Source organism: Dendrobates tinctorius, unplaced genomic scaffold, assembly GCF_039654945.1.
Source record: "Dendrobates tinctorius isolate UK_male_01 unplaced genomic scaffold, ASM3965494v1 ptg000274l, whole genome shotgun sequence".
Lineage (NCBI taxonomy): Eukaryota > Metazoa > Chordata > Amphibia > Anura > Dendrobatidae > Dendrobates > Dendrobates tinctorius.
In genome coordinates this window covers 1,699,936-1,716,144 of record NW_027361941.1, presented here as the reverse complement: position 1 = coordinate 1,716,144, position 16,209 = coordinate 1,699,936, and the positions used below count along the sequence as shown (strand labels likewise).

Below are 16,209 nucleotides of genomic sequence, written 5' to 3'. Positions count from 1 at the left end.
TTTCTGGTTCACCTCTGGCTTCTGGTGAGGGTGATGGAGCTGGCTATGCTGACAGTGGAGTAGTGAATTCTCTATCTGGACTCCCTCTGTTGGTGAAAGGAGGTAATGAAGTTGATCTAAATGGCAGAGACCTGCCACTTGAGGAGGAGGACTGCGATTGGACATCGGGAGTCTTCGATTGGATTTAAGGCAGCCGACTTACTATTTTCTTGCTGGTGATTTCTCCTGCCTGTGGCTTCTGGTTTCCAGTTCTGTTCCTGACTTCTCAAAGCTAAGTTTGCTCTGCTATTGTTCATATGAGTTTTGGTCTCGTTACTGGGGCTGGGGCTGTGCTGAATTCCCATTTTTGTCTCTGATTATTTCAGTTTGTTTTTGTCCCTGATCAGTTGATCTCTTTTGCTCTGTCTTCAGAATATACCTGAGTGCTGATATAGGGATTTGAAGTCTAGCGGCTTCAGGGCTTTTTTCTTATCAGACGTGTTGGACATCTTTTTGGCAGGGTTTTTTCGGATTGCAGACAGCAGCTTTCCTTTCCTATTCTTTCTAGTTAGTGTGGGCCCCACCGTTTGCTCAGCCTATCTTTCTATCTGTGTTTATGTTTTCATCTTGTTTCACCGACAATACATGTTGGGGGTTGTCTATTGCTTTTGGGTCTGCTTTGGGGCAGTTTAGATTTTCCCTTTTCTTTTTTTTAGGCTTATTTAGTTCTCCAGCCGTGTCGAGGCATCTAGGACGACCGTAGGCACGCTCCACGGCTACTGCTAGTTGTTGTGGATAAGATCAGGGTTCTGAAATCCGCTAGTTACCAACCTCTCTGGTTTTCTGGGCTTAGCTTGCTTTTTGTTTTTCCTCCTTGGTGACTCATTCATAACAGTACTCCTAATAAAATGCAAAACAAGCCACCCACTCTCCTTCTCCCACATGCTCTCCCTCTCTCTGCATTTCCTCACTGCTGGTGACACATCTCCCAACCCTGGACTCCCACAGCTCATACCTCCCATTACTACACCCTTCTATCGTTCCCAAACCAACACAAACACCAGAAATCTTTCCCACCTCAAATCTGTGCCACTGACAACCACCACCTGGCTCCCACTCTCTGGATCACTCTGGAATGCTCACTCCGTCTGCAATAAACTCCATGTGATCCACGAACTCTTTACCTCTTGTAACTTTTCCTTCCTTGGCCTCACCAAAACATGGCTGACATCCTCCGACACTGCCTCCACTGCTGCGCTATGTTACGGCGGCCTCCACTTCACCCACACTACTCGCCCTGGCAACAGACATGGCGGAGAAGTGGGCCTTCTCCTTTCTTCCAACTGCACCTTCAACCCAATCCCACCTCTTACCCCCCCTTATCCTCCCCTCTTTTGAAGTCCATTCCGTCCGCATCTATTCTCCCTCCAACCTCCAAGTGGCCGTCATATACCGACCTCCGGGCCCGACCACTGCCTTCATTTACCAATTCTCTACCTGGCTCCTTCACTTTCTCTCTGCTGACATTCCCACCATCATCATGGGTGACTTCAACATCCCCATTGACACCCACCAGTTGGCAGCCTCCAAACTCCTGTCCCTTACTTCATCCTTTGGAATTACTCAGTGGTCCTCCTCAGCCACCCACGCAGAAGGACATACACTAGACCAGATCTTCACCCGCCTCTGCTCTGTTTCTAACTTCACCACCTCCCCTCTATCTGACCACCATCTACGCATTTCTCATCCCTGTCCTCCTCACCTGTCACCCATGTCCAGCAGCATGTGCACCCCCGCAGAAATCTCGCACATCTAGACACTTGCACACTCTCTGACTCTATTCTACCATTGTCCTCCATAACTTCACTCCACGACACAGACACAGCCACTAGTTTCTACAATGCCACTCTGCATCAGCCATCGACTCAGTCGCCCCTGTCATGCATAGCAAAGTGCGACAAATCAATAGACAACCCTGGCACAATAACACCACTAAAAAGCTTCGGCAAGCATCCAGAATTGCAGAACGGCGCTGGAAGAAAACACATTCGCAAGACGACTTCACTGCACTCAAACAAGCAACACTCCCATTCAAATCTGCCTTCACCTTTGCTAAACAGGCCTACTTTACATCCCTTGTATCTTCCTTACCCCACAACCCCAAACAGTTGTTCAATACTTTTAACTCCCTCCTCCACCCACCACTGCCCCCTCCGACTTCCCTTATCTCTGCCGAGGACTTTGCCGCACACTTCAAAAACAAGATAGACCAAACACGGCAAGTCTTTATTGCTCAACCACCACAACCCCTTTGTATACCAGACCAATGCCCAAACCCCATAACCTCCTTATCTAACATCACTGAAGGGGAGCTTGCTCATCTTCTCTCCAAATCACACCTCACCACTTGTGCACTTGACCCTATCCCATCCCACTTCCTCCCCAACATCACCACCACCCTTATACCATCCCTAACCCACCTCTTTAACCTATCACTAACTTCTGGTACCTTCCCTTCTGCTTTCAAACATGCCACAATCACACCTATCCTTAAAAAGCCAACCCTCGATCCAACAGCCACGTCCAGCTTTCGCCCAATATCGCTGTTCCCATTCACTTCTAAACTCCTGGAGCAGCATGTCCCCCTGAACTTTCCTCCCACCTCTCATCTAACTTGCTCTTTGAAAATCTACAATCTGGCTTCTGCCCCATCATTCCACTGAGACAGCCCTGACCAAAATTACCAATGACCTACTTACAGCCAAAGCTAACGGACAATACTCTATACTCCTGCTTCTAGACCTATCCTCTGCTTTCGACACAGTTGACCACTGCCTCCTACTACAGATCCTCTCCTCCATTGGCATCAAAGACCTCGCCCTATCCTGGATCTCCTCATACCTTTCCAACCGCACATTCAGCATCTCCCACCCTCTCTCTGTTGGAGTCCCCCAAGGCTCTGTTCTAGGACCCCTACTCTTCTCGATCTACACACTTGGCCTGGGGCAACTCCTAAAGTCCCACGGATTCCAGTACCACCTTTATGCCGATGATACTCAGGTCTACCTCTCTGGCCCAGACATCACCTCTCTGCTCTCCAGAATCCCAGAGTGTCTATCAGCCATATCCTCCTTCTCCTCTCGCTTCTTCAAACTCAATGTGGACAAATCTGAACTGATCATCTTTCCCCCATCTCACAGATCTTCCTTACCCGACCTTTCTATAACAATTGACAACATCACGCTTTCCCCCGTATCGGAGGTCCACTGCCTGGGAGTAACCCTTGACTCTGCCCTGTCCTTCAAACCACACATCCAAGCTCTCTCCACCTCCTGTCGCCTCCAGCTCAAAAATATTTCCAGAATCTGTCCCTTCCTCAACCCTCATTCTACTAAAATGCTTGTACATGCCCTCATCTTCTCCCACCTCAACTATTGCAAGATCCTTTTCTGTGGCCTCCCTGCTAACATCCTTGCACCTCTCCAGTCCATCCTCAACTCTGCCGCCTGATTAATTCATCTCTCTCCTTGCTACTCCTCCGCTTCTCCCCTCTGCAAATCTCTTCACTGGCTCCCATTCCCTCAGTGTATCCAATTTAAATTACTAATACTGACCTACAAGGCCATCTACAACCTGTCTCCTCCATACATCTCTGAACTAATCTCCCGATACCTTCCCTCACGTAAACTCCGGTCCTCCCAAGACCTCTTTCTCTCCTCCACACTTATTGGCTCCTCACCCAACCGCCTCCAAGACTTCTTCCGAATAGCCCCCATCCTCTGGAATTCCCTGCCCCAACACGTCCGGCTATCAACCACACTCGGATCCTTCAGATGGAACCCGAAAACCCACCTCTTCAGGAAAGCCTACAGCCTACAATGATCCCCGCTGCCTCCTCACCACTACTGGAGCTACCGCCTCACCATCACTGGAGCTGCTGCAACCCCCCAACCTCCTGTCTCCTTCCCCACCATCCTGTATTATGTAAGCCCGAAAGGGCAGGGTCCTCTCTCCCCTCTTTATCAGTCTGTGATTGTTAGTTTGTTTACTGTAAGTGATATCTGTAATTTGTATGTAACCCCTTGTCATGTACAGCACCATGGAACCAATGGTGCTTTATAAATAAATATTAATAATAATAATAATTTGAGATTTTGAATGTCAAATTGACTGGAATCGAGATTGGACGCCATGTCGCATTTAGAGAGCCCCTGATGTACCTAAACAGTGGAAACCCCCCATAAGTGACCCCATTTTGGAAACTAGAAGCCCCAAGAAACTTATTTAAATGTGTGTTGAGCACTTTGAACCCCCAAGGGCTTCACAGAAGGTTATAACGTAGAGCCGTAAAATTAAAAAAATATATTTTTTCCACAAAAATGACCTTTTTGCCCCCAATTTTTATTTTCCCAAGGGTAACCGGACAAATAAAAGTTATTGTGCAATTTGTCCTGAGTACGCTGACACCCCATATGTGGGGATAAATCACTGTTTCGGTGCATGGCAGAGCTTGGAAGGGAAGTAGCACCATTTGACTTTTTCAACGCAAAATTGAGTGGAATTGAGATCGGACACCATGTCACGTTTGGAGAGCCCCTGATGTGCCTAAACAGTGGAAACCCCCCACAAGTGACCCCATTTTGGAAACTAGACCCTCCAAGGAACTTATCTAGTTGTGTGGTGAGCACTTTGAACCCCTAAGGGCTTCACAGAAGTTTATAACGTAGAGCTGTAAAATCAAAAATCATATTTTTTTTCCACAAAAATGATCTTTTTGCCCCCAAATTTTTATTTTCACAAGGGTAACAGGAGAAATAGGACCTCAAAAGTTGTTGTGCAATTTGTCCTGAGTACGCTAATACCCCATATGTGGGGGTAAATCACTGTGATCACCTTACTGCGATTTTTGGGAGGCAGAATGCACACATCCACAAACGGTGTAGAATTGTTGTTATTTTTTACGCCGTTCCTTGTGCGGTAATAGTGATTCGGCGACTTTATTCCTCAGGCCGGTGCGATTACAGCGATATCAGATTTATATCCTTTTTTCGTGTTTAGCTTCTGTCACACACTAAAAGATGCTTTTTTTTAAAGAATGTTTTGTAAGAATTTTTTGCATCGCCGTATTTTGAGAGCTATGATTTTTCCATATTTCGGCCGACAGAGTTAAGTGAGGTTTTTTGATTTTTGCGGGGCGAGCTGACGTTTTTATTGGTACCATTTTCGGGCACATAACATTTTTTGATCGCTTTCTATTCTGCTTTTTGTGGGGGCACAATCAACAAAAACTAGCAATTCAGGAATTGTTTTTTTTTCTCAGTTCCGTGTGTGGTAAAATTAGTATGGCAGTTTTATGCTACGATTACAGCGATACCTCACTTATATCATTTTTTATGTTTTGGCGTTTTTTTACACAATAAAAACTTTCAGAGAAAAAATAATTATTTTTGCATCATTTTATTCTGACAGCTGTAACTTTTATATTTTTCCGCTGGCAGAGCTGTATGGCAGCTCATTTTTTGCGGGACAAGATGGCACATTCAGTGATATTTTTATTACCATTCGCTTTTCTGATCGCGTTTTATTCCAATTTTTCCAAGCAATGTGATGAAATCGCTTGGAAAAAGTATAATTTGCAAGTTTTTTGTGTTTTTTTGACACTTTTATACATGGGATTTTTACGGACGTGGCGATACCAAACGTGTGTACTTTTTTGTTTATTTTTTACATAAAAATGTGTATTAGGGGATTTTTTTTAAATTATTTTTATTATTTTTTTAATTTTTTTTTTTTTTTACACGCAGTGACAGTTTAAACGCAGGACGGACACAGTCTGCCATGGTGCGGGAACTGACATCCTGCCATGACGGACTGTGTCCATCCTTGGACGTTAAGGGGTTAAACAGTAAACCAGAGTAGCCCTCATTTATGGTGGACCATTGGAGCTACTATGAATCCTGAGCAGAAGATTAGAGAAAATAATATTGCTCCCCATTTCAGGAGAGATTGTGCAGTAATCTGAATTCCTTAGGATCAGAAACAATGTAATGTATGACGTGGAGTGACTCCATGACACCAGGGCTGGAGCCAACACATCTCCTGCAGGCGGGAATAAATGTATATTACAGCCCTCAGCCACGCACAGCTTAGAGATCTATCATGGCACAGGTGGAATGTTTGTCCTGGAGATTATCACAATCCTCCTTGAAGTTAGTTGGTTTTAATACAAATTGAAAAGTCAGGATAAAGGGAAACTCTGCTGTTATTGGACAGAAATTCACACTCGGCCTCACTGCACATTTACTGTTGTCGCTCATAAAAGGGAAGTTTGGCCAGAAAGACTGGACCTGGTCTTGTAGGGACCATGAGACATTCAGCAGCACAGAAGGGAGAGAAGATTCATCCGATAAGATCTCAGGGATCTAGGAAGCCAACAGCATCATTACCCTCCGCTTTCTCTTACAGGCCCAGCATAAGATTTTTCTTCAAGGGATTTTCTATCTTGTCAGCACATTCTACGTACGCTGTCATTTGGCTTTATAGTTACAGATCTGGGCAGGTAACGGTCAGCGTCTCCTAATGTGAAGGAGAGAATGGCTAATGAAATTAATTATTAACCCCTTCCCGACCCATGACGCCTACGTAGGCGTCATGGTATAAATCGAGTTCCTGCGGGTCAGGTAACCGAGGTCACCGAAATGACACCCAACCCACAGGTATTGGTGGACCTGTAGTTAACCCTAGGGGGGTGGCTTTGTCCCCCCTCGTGGTTACGATCACTCTGATTGGCTGTTGAAAGTGAAACAGCCAATCAGAGCGATTGTAATATTTCACCAATGAAACTTGGTGAAATATTACAATCCAACAATGGCTGATGCTGCAATAGCATCAGCCATTGGCTGGAGCTAGGTGACCTCTGTGTCACTCCCAAGATCCACGTGACGCTATCCCTCCAATCAGATGTGGGGCGGGTGTCAGGTATGACTGCCCTCGCTCTTCAGCCTCATCCTGTCCGTGGAAGGTGAAGAGCAAGGTGCTGCCAGCTGTCCTGACACGTGACAGGTCTCTGCATGCTGCTGCTGTCGCCGGTCACCGTGCCTGCTGCCACTGCCGCCGATCTTCCCTCTGGTACTGTGCTCTGCTCCCCTCTGTTGCCTGGTTACACCCCCGCCCCTGTGATCACCCCCCCCTGCCGAGGTGATCGCCCCCCCGCCCAGGTGATCGCACCCCCCTGCCCAGTAATTACCCCCCTGCTGCTGCCACCACTGATCTCCCCTCTGTGCTGTCCTCCACTCCCCTCTGCTGCCCAATTCCACTCCATCCGGCCCTGTGTTCACCCCCCTGCAACAGAATTCGTCCCCCTGCCCCTGTGATCACCCCTCAGCCCTGTAATCACCCCCTGCCCCAGTAATCAGCCCCTGCTGCTGCCGCCGCTGATCTCTCCTCTGTGCTGTCCTCCGCTCCCCTCTGCTGCCTGATTCTACCCCCCGGCCCTGTGATTGCCCCCCTGCCCCAGTGATCACGCCCTGCTGCTGCCGCCGCAGATCTCTCTTCTGCTGCCTGATTCCACCCCCCCTGGCCCTGTGATCGCCCCCCTGCCCCGGTCATCACCCCCGGTGATCACCACCCTGCTGCTACTACCTCCTGACCCACCGCGCCTGACAGCCCCCTCCTGCCCCCCCGCGCCTGACAGCCCCCTCCTGTAGTAGAAAGTTTCAAGCACTCGCACATACACAAGTACACTAAAAGTTTATCTTTTTTTACACATACACACCACACACACAATGTCCCACTCGTCACAGTCATCCCAGTCTCAAAGGGTGTACTCAGCTGAGGAGGCATATGCCTTCACTGCCTCCGAAGCGGATAGTGAGGGGGAGGACCCCACTTTTCTCTATTCCTCCCACTCTTCCTCCTCCAGCGACACAGACTTACCACCACAAGATGTCGCAGGATGAGAAATCGTCTGGAGCCCAGGGAGGAAGAGACGGAGGCCGGGGGGAGAAGACCCACAGCCAAATGTGAGTAACCCCTAACCTAGCGCTAGTCACGCCCAACCTAGCACTAGTGCCCCCTCCTGGACCCCTGTCCCTGAGAATTTTGCTCCACGGATTCCTGATTTCATTCCCCAATCAGGAATCCAGTTTGAGACTGCCAACTTCAGGGAAATAGACTTTTTCAAAGTCTATTTCTCGGAGTCCATTGTCAGTCTTATGGTGGAGCAAACAAACTTGTACGCCCAGCAATTTTTGGCTGAAAACCCTAAATGCTCTACTTGGAGTCCCATTGACTCTGCAGAAATTATGAAATATTGGGTACTGGTCCTTTACATGGGGATTGTGAAGAAACCAGAAATTCGTCAATACTGGAGTACTGTAATTTTATATCAAACTCCAGTATTTGGCATGGTTATGAGTCGCAGACGTTTTGAGGCGATTCATAAGTTTCTCCATTTTAGGGACAACACTGACAGCCTTCCCCGCAATGACCCCAATTTTGAGAGACTGTTCAAAATTCGGCCGGTCATCGAACACTTCAGCAACAAGTTTTATTGAAGTGTACATTCCTCAAAGGGAAATTTGTGTGGATGAATCCCTCATCCACTTCAAAGGGAGACTTCAGTTCTGTCAGTATCTGCCCAGCAAAAGGGCGAGGTACGGGATAATACTCTATAAGCTGTGTGAGAGTACCTCACGGTACACGCTCAGCTTTAGAGTTTACCATGGGAAGGACACCAGCCCCCAGAATGTCCACCTGCTCTGGGGGTGAGTGGGAAAATAGTGTGGGATTTCGTCCACCCTCTGTTTGATAAAGGTTACCACCTGTACGTTGATAACTTTTATATAAGCATCCCACTCTTTCACTCCCTTTCTGCTAGAGCTACCGTCGCTTGCGGTATCGTGCGCAGAAAACAGAGGGGTCTCCCTTTGCCACTAATTGAGCAGCCTCTCCCAAAGGGTGAGAGCCAAGCTCAATGTAGCGGCAACATGGTTGTGGTCAAGCTCAAAGACAAAAGAGACATCTTTCTCTTGACATTCCATGGTCCCGGTGTAGTAGGGGCCCAGATTGGGGGGTGGTCCACTGCTTACCGCGGCCAGACGATGCAAAGACGAGACGGAGGCAGATTTCAATTGTAACAGGTCCGAGTTTATTGGCCATCCTCCTGATGACCGTAGCCATACACCACAGCACCTTTACAGTGTGGCGCCCCTGAGGCTCAGTCGCCACAGAGGTACTGCCCCTTCTCCTGAGGTGCGGTGCCCCACCATCCAGGTAAGGTGGGAACTCCTTGCCAAACTCCACCACCTGCACCCCACACACAGGATAGTTCAGCAGGGCCACACTGCGGCTCAGTGCTTAGAGAGTAGCAGAGCACCTCTGGTGGTTCCTTGCTTCGAAACACGAGATGTGCTGGGAGGTGGGTGGAGTTAGATATAAAAGAAGGGGAAAGATAGGATTTAGAGTTCAGAGAGTTTCAGGAGGGGAGACAAGGAAGACAGTCAGTCAGGAGAGTCTGAGGACTGGTCTGAGGAAAAGGAGTGCTGCAGCTGCCTCAGTGATCTGAGCCAGCTGGCACGGGAAAGAAGGAGAGAGAAAGAGAGAGAGACGTAGAACTGTAACCTGCACTTCCATAAGTAAGAGAAAGACAAGTATGGAACGAAGGAGAAGAGAACAGAGAGGAGTTGTGGGTTGGAAGAGGAACCCTGCCTATAAGTTCTCAGTGCAAGGCTGGGGCCCGGTCCCCGAGGCTGTGTGGACACTTATGGTTCTGCAGCAGACACCGGTGGAGTAGTTGGCTGTAAATGCACTACTCCCATCTAAGACTTGGGACACAACAGCAAACTGCTAGAGAGCCGGGATCCAGGAGGTCCCCGAGCAGGCTACAGCTGTCTGTCATACAAGTGAGGTTCTAGGAACATCTGTAGGAGGCATTCCAGGGTAACTAAGTACTGGAGTGCTTCACCATTACAAGCGCATTGGAGGAGTCGTTCAGAGAGGCACATGTTGGTGGAGTGTTGGCAGGGAGAGTCCTATCTTGCCTGGAGGTTGGCTGGGCCTCTACCCCGGAGGACACAGTACTGAGGAAGGCACCTGTGTGCACTACGAACTGTGAGTAAAGCTTTGAAACTGCAAGCCCTGGTGTCCTCCATTCATTCTTGCATCAGTACCGCTACATCTGAGTACCAACATCCACACTGCTCGTGCCTCTCCTCTAACATCGCATCTACACTGCCCTGGGACTACAGCTCCACCTGTGGGGAGCTACACCATCTTTGCTGCACCATGCCATCAGTCCCAGCGGATCTGCACGCAGCGTTGGCTTAACATCACACTTGCCAAACACCACAGGTGGCGTCACAAACTATTTCATTAACCACTACCACCATTTTATTTGGGCGCCCAGGGCCACGGACCGGGTCGCCGCCACCGCAGCACATCCCCCTGACACCGGCCTGGTACCGAGTACCCCACGGCCCTGGGAGGGCGACCCAACAGCTCTCCATATCCAGGCCCGGGTACCTTCACCTTTCCTTCAGTCGTAGTGACGTTCCTCGCTGATCTTTTGCTGGGGCTGTCCTAGACCAATCTACCACCAGCGCTTCACCTGCCTGAGGTCGTCGTCCAATTGGTGCCCCGGGGCCTCGTCTGTCCTGCGGTCCGTTGTGTCAGGGCCACCCCCCTGACTGTCTCTTCCTGTTAGTCCCCTGGCCGAGCTCTCCACCGTTGTCAGTCTTCTGTCCTGAGTCTTCTCCTCCTGAGCTCCTCCCGGGACTAGTCTAGCCTGGAACCCTGTCCTGTCCTATTTATCCCCTCTCTCACTGGGAATTTCCCTCCTGGGTTCCTATCTCCCCGCCCCCCATGACTAAGCGGTTTCCTAAGCCCTAAGCTGATGTCAAGTCCTGAACTACACTCCCCCTGCCATCTTGTGGTCAAAACTAGGTATTGCACTCCCTTTTGTATCTTTCCCAGCTGTCTCCCTTCTGTCATTACTACCATCCCTTCTACCTCCAGCCAAGTCCGTCCATCAGGTCACCTTCCCCACACTGGCACCACGGCCACCAACGTTCGAGGTACCCCAGACCAGGTCCACAGGCCCACAAACCGGACTGTGCCCTGGGGTACAACAAACACATGGGGGAGTTGATCTTTGTGATCAAGTCCTCCAACCCTATAGTGCTATGCGGAAGGCGAAAGTGTGGTATAAAAAACTGGCTGTGAAAACTGGCTGTGCACATCATACAAATGGCACAGTATAACGCATGCGTGCTATCACGATGTGCAGGCCAGACCAACAACACTTTCCTTCAGTTCCAGGAGGCGGTGATAAAGGCCCTGATTTTTGGAGAGGAGGACAGAGCATGCCCCAACCCCCCTGGAACTCAAGTTTCCCATATGGTACCAGGACAACATGCTATAAAAGGGGGAAACATTTCCTGACAAACCTGGACTGTGTATGAATGAATGCTTCAGAATTCATCACATGTCCGTGTACTAAACACATCCTGACACTCCCCTACAGAACTCACCCACACCAGGCTGACATACACAACACCACACACACCAACCTGACATACACTACACCACACACAGACCTGACATACAAAACACCACACACACCAACCTGACGTACACTACACCACACCACACACCAACCTAACATACAGTACGTCAGGTTGGTGTGTGTGGTGTAGTGTATGTCAGGATAGTGTCTGTGGCGTAGTGTACGTCAGATTGGTGTATGGTGTGGTATAGTATACGTCAGGTTCGTGTGTGTGTTGTAGTGTACGTCAGGTTGTTGTGTGTGTGTGTGTGTGGTGTATACTGCACCACACACACACACCAACCTGACGTACACTACAGCACACCACACACCAACCTGACATACACTACAACACACCATACACCAATCTGACGTACACTACACCACACCACACACCAACCTGACATACACTACACCACACACCAACCTGACGTAGTGTATGTTAGGCTGGTGTGTGGTGTGGTGTAGTGTACGTCAGGTTGATGTGTGTGGTGTAGTAAATACCACACACCAACCTGACGTATACTACACCACACACACCAATCTAACATACACTACATACTTTCCATACGCGACATGGTGTCCGCTAACGATTGGAGCTAATTTTCCCTTCAAAAAGTCAAATGGCGCTCCTTCCCTTCCGTGCGCCCAAACAGTGGTTTATGACCACATATGAGGTATCGGTGCACTCAGGAGAAATTGCCCAACAAATTTTAGGATCCATTTTATCCTGTTACCCATGTGAAAATGAAAAAATTGAGGCTAAAACAACATTTTTGTTGGAAAAATTAAAATGTCTATTTTTTTCCTTCCACATTGCTTTAGGTCCTGTGAAGCAACTGAAGGGTTAATAATCTTCTTAAATGTAGTTTTGAGCACCTTGAGGGGTGCAGTTTTTGGAATGGTGTAACTTTTGGGTGTTTTCTGTCATATTGAACCCTCAAAATGACTTCAAATGTGAGGTGGTCGCTAAAAAAATGGTTTTGTAAATTTTTTTGTAAAAATGAGAAACCGCTGGTCAACTTTTAACCCTTATAACTTCCTAACAAAAATTTTTTTTTTTCCCAAAATTGTGTTGATGTAAAGTAGACATGTGGGAAATGTTTATTTATTAAACTATTTTGTGTCACATAACTCTCTGATTTAATAGAATAAAAATTCAAAATTTGAAAATTGTGAAATTTCCAATTTTTTCACAAATAAACGCAAAAACTATTGACCTAAATTTACCACTAACATGAAGCCCAATATGTGATGAAAAAACAGTCTCAGAATCGCTAGGATCCGTTGAAGCGTTCCTGAGTTATAACCTCATAAAGGGACACTGGCCAGAACGGCTAAAAATGGCCAGGTCATTAAGGTCAAAATAGGCTGGGTCATGAAGGGGTTAAACCTTATATAAGTCAGTTCAGATATGGTGTACCAAGATGGCGTCTGTGTCTTCAGACAACACCTTGGAAGGAATCCTTGGAATGCAGAAGCTGAGATACTGGATACCATATATGGAAGTGAAGCTGAATGGACCTATCATAGACTGACACTGGCTACTCAGAAGATTGTGTGACACCCATCTCCTGTCTCTTTGTCTTGAGAATAAACTTCAGTTGTGTGCAAGCCTTTGCTGAGAAAGGAGTAGACATCTAACTCTGTGTTCCATGTGACTCTAAGCGCTCACTTGGCCTATATTGGGTCAGGTGGAAGCAATCATATAGATCTCGCTTTAAGGGATCACCTTCACACTAATCCCAGGGGGTAGGTGGATCCTCCAGGTCGTAAGTCCTATAGAAAAGGGCTTTCACTGCCCAAAGTCATTTGAACAGTTTTGGGTGGAGGAGAATGTTGTGGTCTAGAGGCAAAATGGTAATCATGGTAATACGGCCGAACTACACTACCGATAAAGCAGCCACAGCCGGTGACTGAGAGGAATCTGTGACTTCTCTGCATTCAGTGGTTACTACTCACCTGGGTAGTCATATGTGGGAATCTCCTCTTTACACCACTCATCACCCCTCACATATGTCTCTGTAGTATTAATATGGGTCAGATCTTCACCCTGAAACAAATATTGTAAAAGTCACCAACAGATGGAGAAGTCCCATCTATGATCAGCTCTAATCCTGCCATCTCCACCGTTCTCATTACACAAGTATAAAACATATAATACTGGTGGATAAAACAAGACTGAGCACAAGACCTTCACAGCCGTCTACACATCATAGGGGAGATCTCCTGACACCTTCTCTCCATCTACCTGATGATCCTGAGGAGCACTGGGATCTTCTTGTTTACAGTCCTGTGGAAGAAGAGGACGGGGACATCTCTCTGGTGTTGTCCTCTTACTGGATAGATCTGGAGGAAACACATACAGGGACTGAGTTCATTCTCTACATACAGATAATTATAGGCCGTGTGTATTTAGTCCTGTCTATTACCTGGAGATGTGAGGGGCTGGGGAACCTCCATTATGACGTTCTTGTACAGATCGCTGTGTCCTTCTAAATACTCCCACTCCTCCATGGAGAAATAGACAGCGACATCCTGACACCTTATAGGAACCTGACACATACAATGATACCGTCATCCCCCGATCCCTTCATAGTGTTACTGTATAATGTCCCAGCATTCCCAGCAGTGTCACCTCTCCAGTCAGCAGCTCAATCATCTTGTAGATGAGTTCTAGGATCTTCTGGTCATTGATGTCCTCATGGATCAGGGGGTGAGGTGGAGGCCCCGTGATTGGGCTCAGGGTTCTTCCCCATCCCTCAGACACAGGGTCCTGACAGCGATCACTAGAGGTCTTCTTCACCACTGTGTAATCCTGGTTATGGAGAGACACAGTAATAAATCTCACTACAGACATTTCCAGAGTCCTCACCTCTCCAGTTCTGTCCATCTGTTATTCCCATAGAAAAGAATGATGTAATGTGACGTCATCAGAATCTCTCACCTCTCCAGTGAGACGGAAGAGGATCTCTAGGGCGAGGTGTAACATCCTCTCCGCCATCTTGTCTCTGTCCATATCCATCCTTGATGGGTAAATCAGGAAAATTCTCTTCTGTAGAAGATCTTCACTGAGAGGATCCGATATTGTAGAGACCTGAATGAAAAGAAGAAGATCCGATGTAACATCATAAGAATCCTGTGTAATAATACAATGACAGCATGCAATTTGCAGAGTCGGGAGATATGACTCTGCCAAACAGATATATATACATACACACACATATATACAGAATATATCTATATTTATATAATTTCACCATCAAAGAAAGTAAGGACTGCAGCACTCACTGATCCATATTGAAAGTCTGTAGTTTATTTGTAGCAAAAGTTTAAAACTTCATGGCCGGGAGGCGGAAGAAAGGAGTGAGTAAACTCTAACGACGGCCTAACAGCGCTTCCACGGGTCAGCTATATATAACATATATATATCTATTTATATAATCGGCTAACTCTGTCTGTCTGTAACGGAAATCCCGCGTCGCTGATTGGTCGTGGCCGGCAGGCCGCGACCAATCAGCGACAGGCGCAGTCCGGAATTTGAAGGACACACGCCACCGCTACCGTCGGGAGATCAGCGGCGCTAGGAGTCGGGAGACTCCTCCGGACCTTGGGTACCATAAACCTGTAAAAATAGAATTAAAATAAAAAATAGTGATATACTCACCCTCCGACGGCCCCCGGAGCTCTCCCGCCTCTAACCACGCAGCCGGCATCTTCCGTTCCCAGTAATGATTTGCGTGAAAGACCGCTGATGACGTCGCAATCTCGCAAGCATCGCGCTCTCGCGAGAGTGACGTCATCTCCGGTAATTCGCGCTAAGCATTACTGGTGACGGAAGATGCCGGGAGCGTGGAGAGGAAGGAATGAGTCCGGGGACCGTCTGAAGGTGAGAATAACCTTTTTTTAATTTTTTTAATTCTTTTTTACATGCTATCTTTTACTAATGATGCTGCATAGGCATCATCAATAGTAAAAATCCACACTTGCGGACAAAAGAATATTACTCCTTCTTATCCAAAATGAAGCGAACCACAATTATATTAAAAACATGTAACTTTATTAAACAAAACAGAGATAATTGTCTGCTGTTTTTTTCCCCTTTTGGGGTAGGTTATCAGGAAACAATGAGTATGTAGCCAATTTTAAATGTCTTTATTTTGTTTAATAAAGTTACATGTTTGTAATATAATTGTGGTTCGCTTCATTTTGGATAAGAAGGAGTAATATTCTTTTTTGCCCGCAAGTGTGGATTCATGTGTTGAAGTGCCTATTTAAATACTTGCAAAAAATTGTGGTTTCAATCAATAGTAAAAAGTTGATCACAATTGTCAAAAACACTATGCTTCACAAGTGTGACCAACCTGTCAATCACATTCCAAGCGATGCTTCAAATCGTTTGGTATGCGCTTGAATTCCGCACGTGAAAAACGAGTGAAAAATGTTTTCTGCGGCAAAACGCATGCGAATTTGGCCATATTCTAGAATACCCGATGCGTTATAATTGGGCCACCATCTAGTGTACATATATATAATCGTCTAATTCTGTCTGTAACGGAAATCCCGCGTCGCTGATTGGTCGCGCCCGGGGACAACACTGAAGGTGGAGGAAAATGGCACCCGCAGCAGTCCTCCACAGGAACTTCACCAACGATGTGCCCTGCCTTAACTTGAGCAGAGGAGGGCGA

General features: G+C 47.3%; 1 pseudogene; it reads right to left on the bottom strand.

Annotated features, from left to right (window-relative positions):
* LOC141072536 (uncharacterized) overlaps nucleotides 1-16,209 on the bottom strand; it is a 59,789-nt pseudogene that overhangs the window by 25,205 nt on the left and 18,375 nt on the right.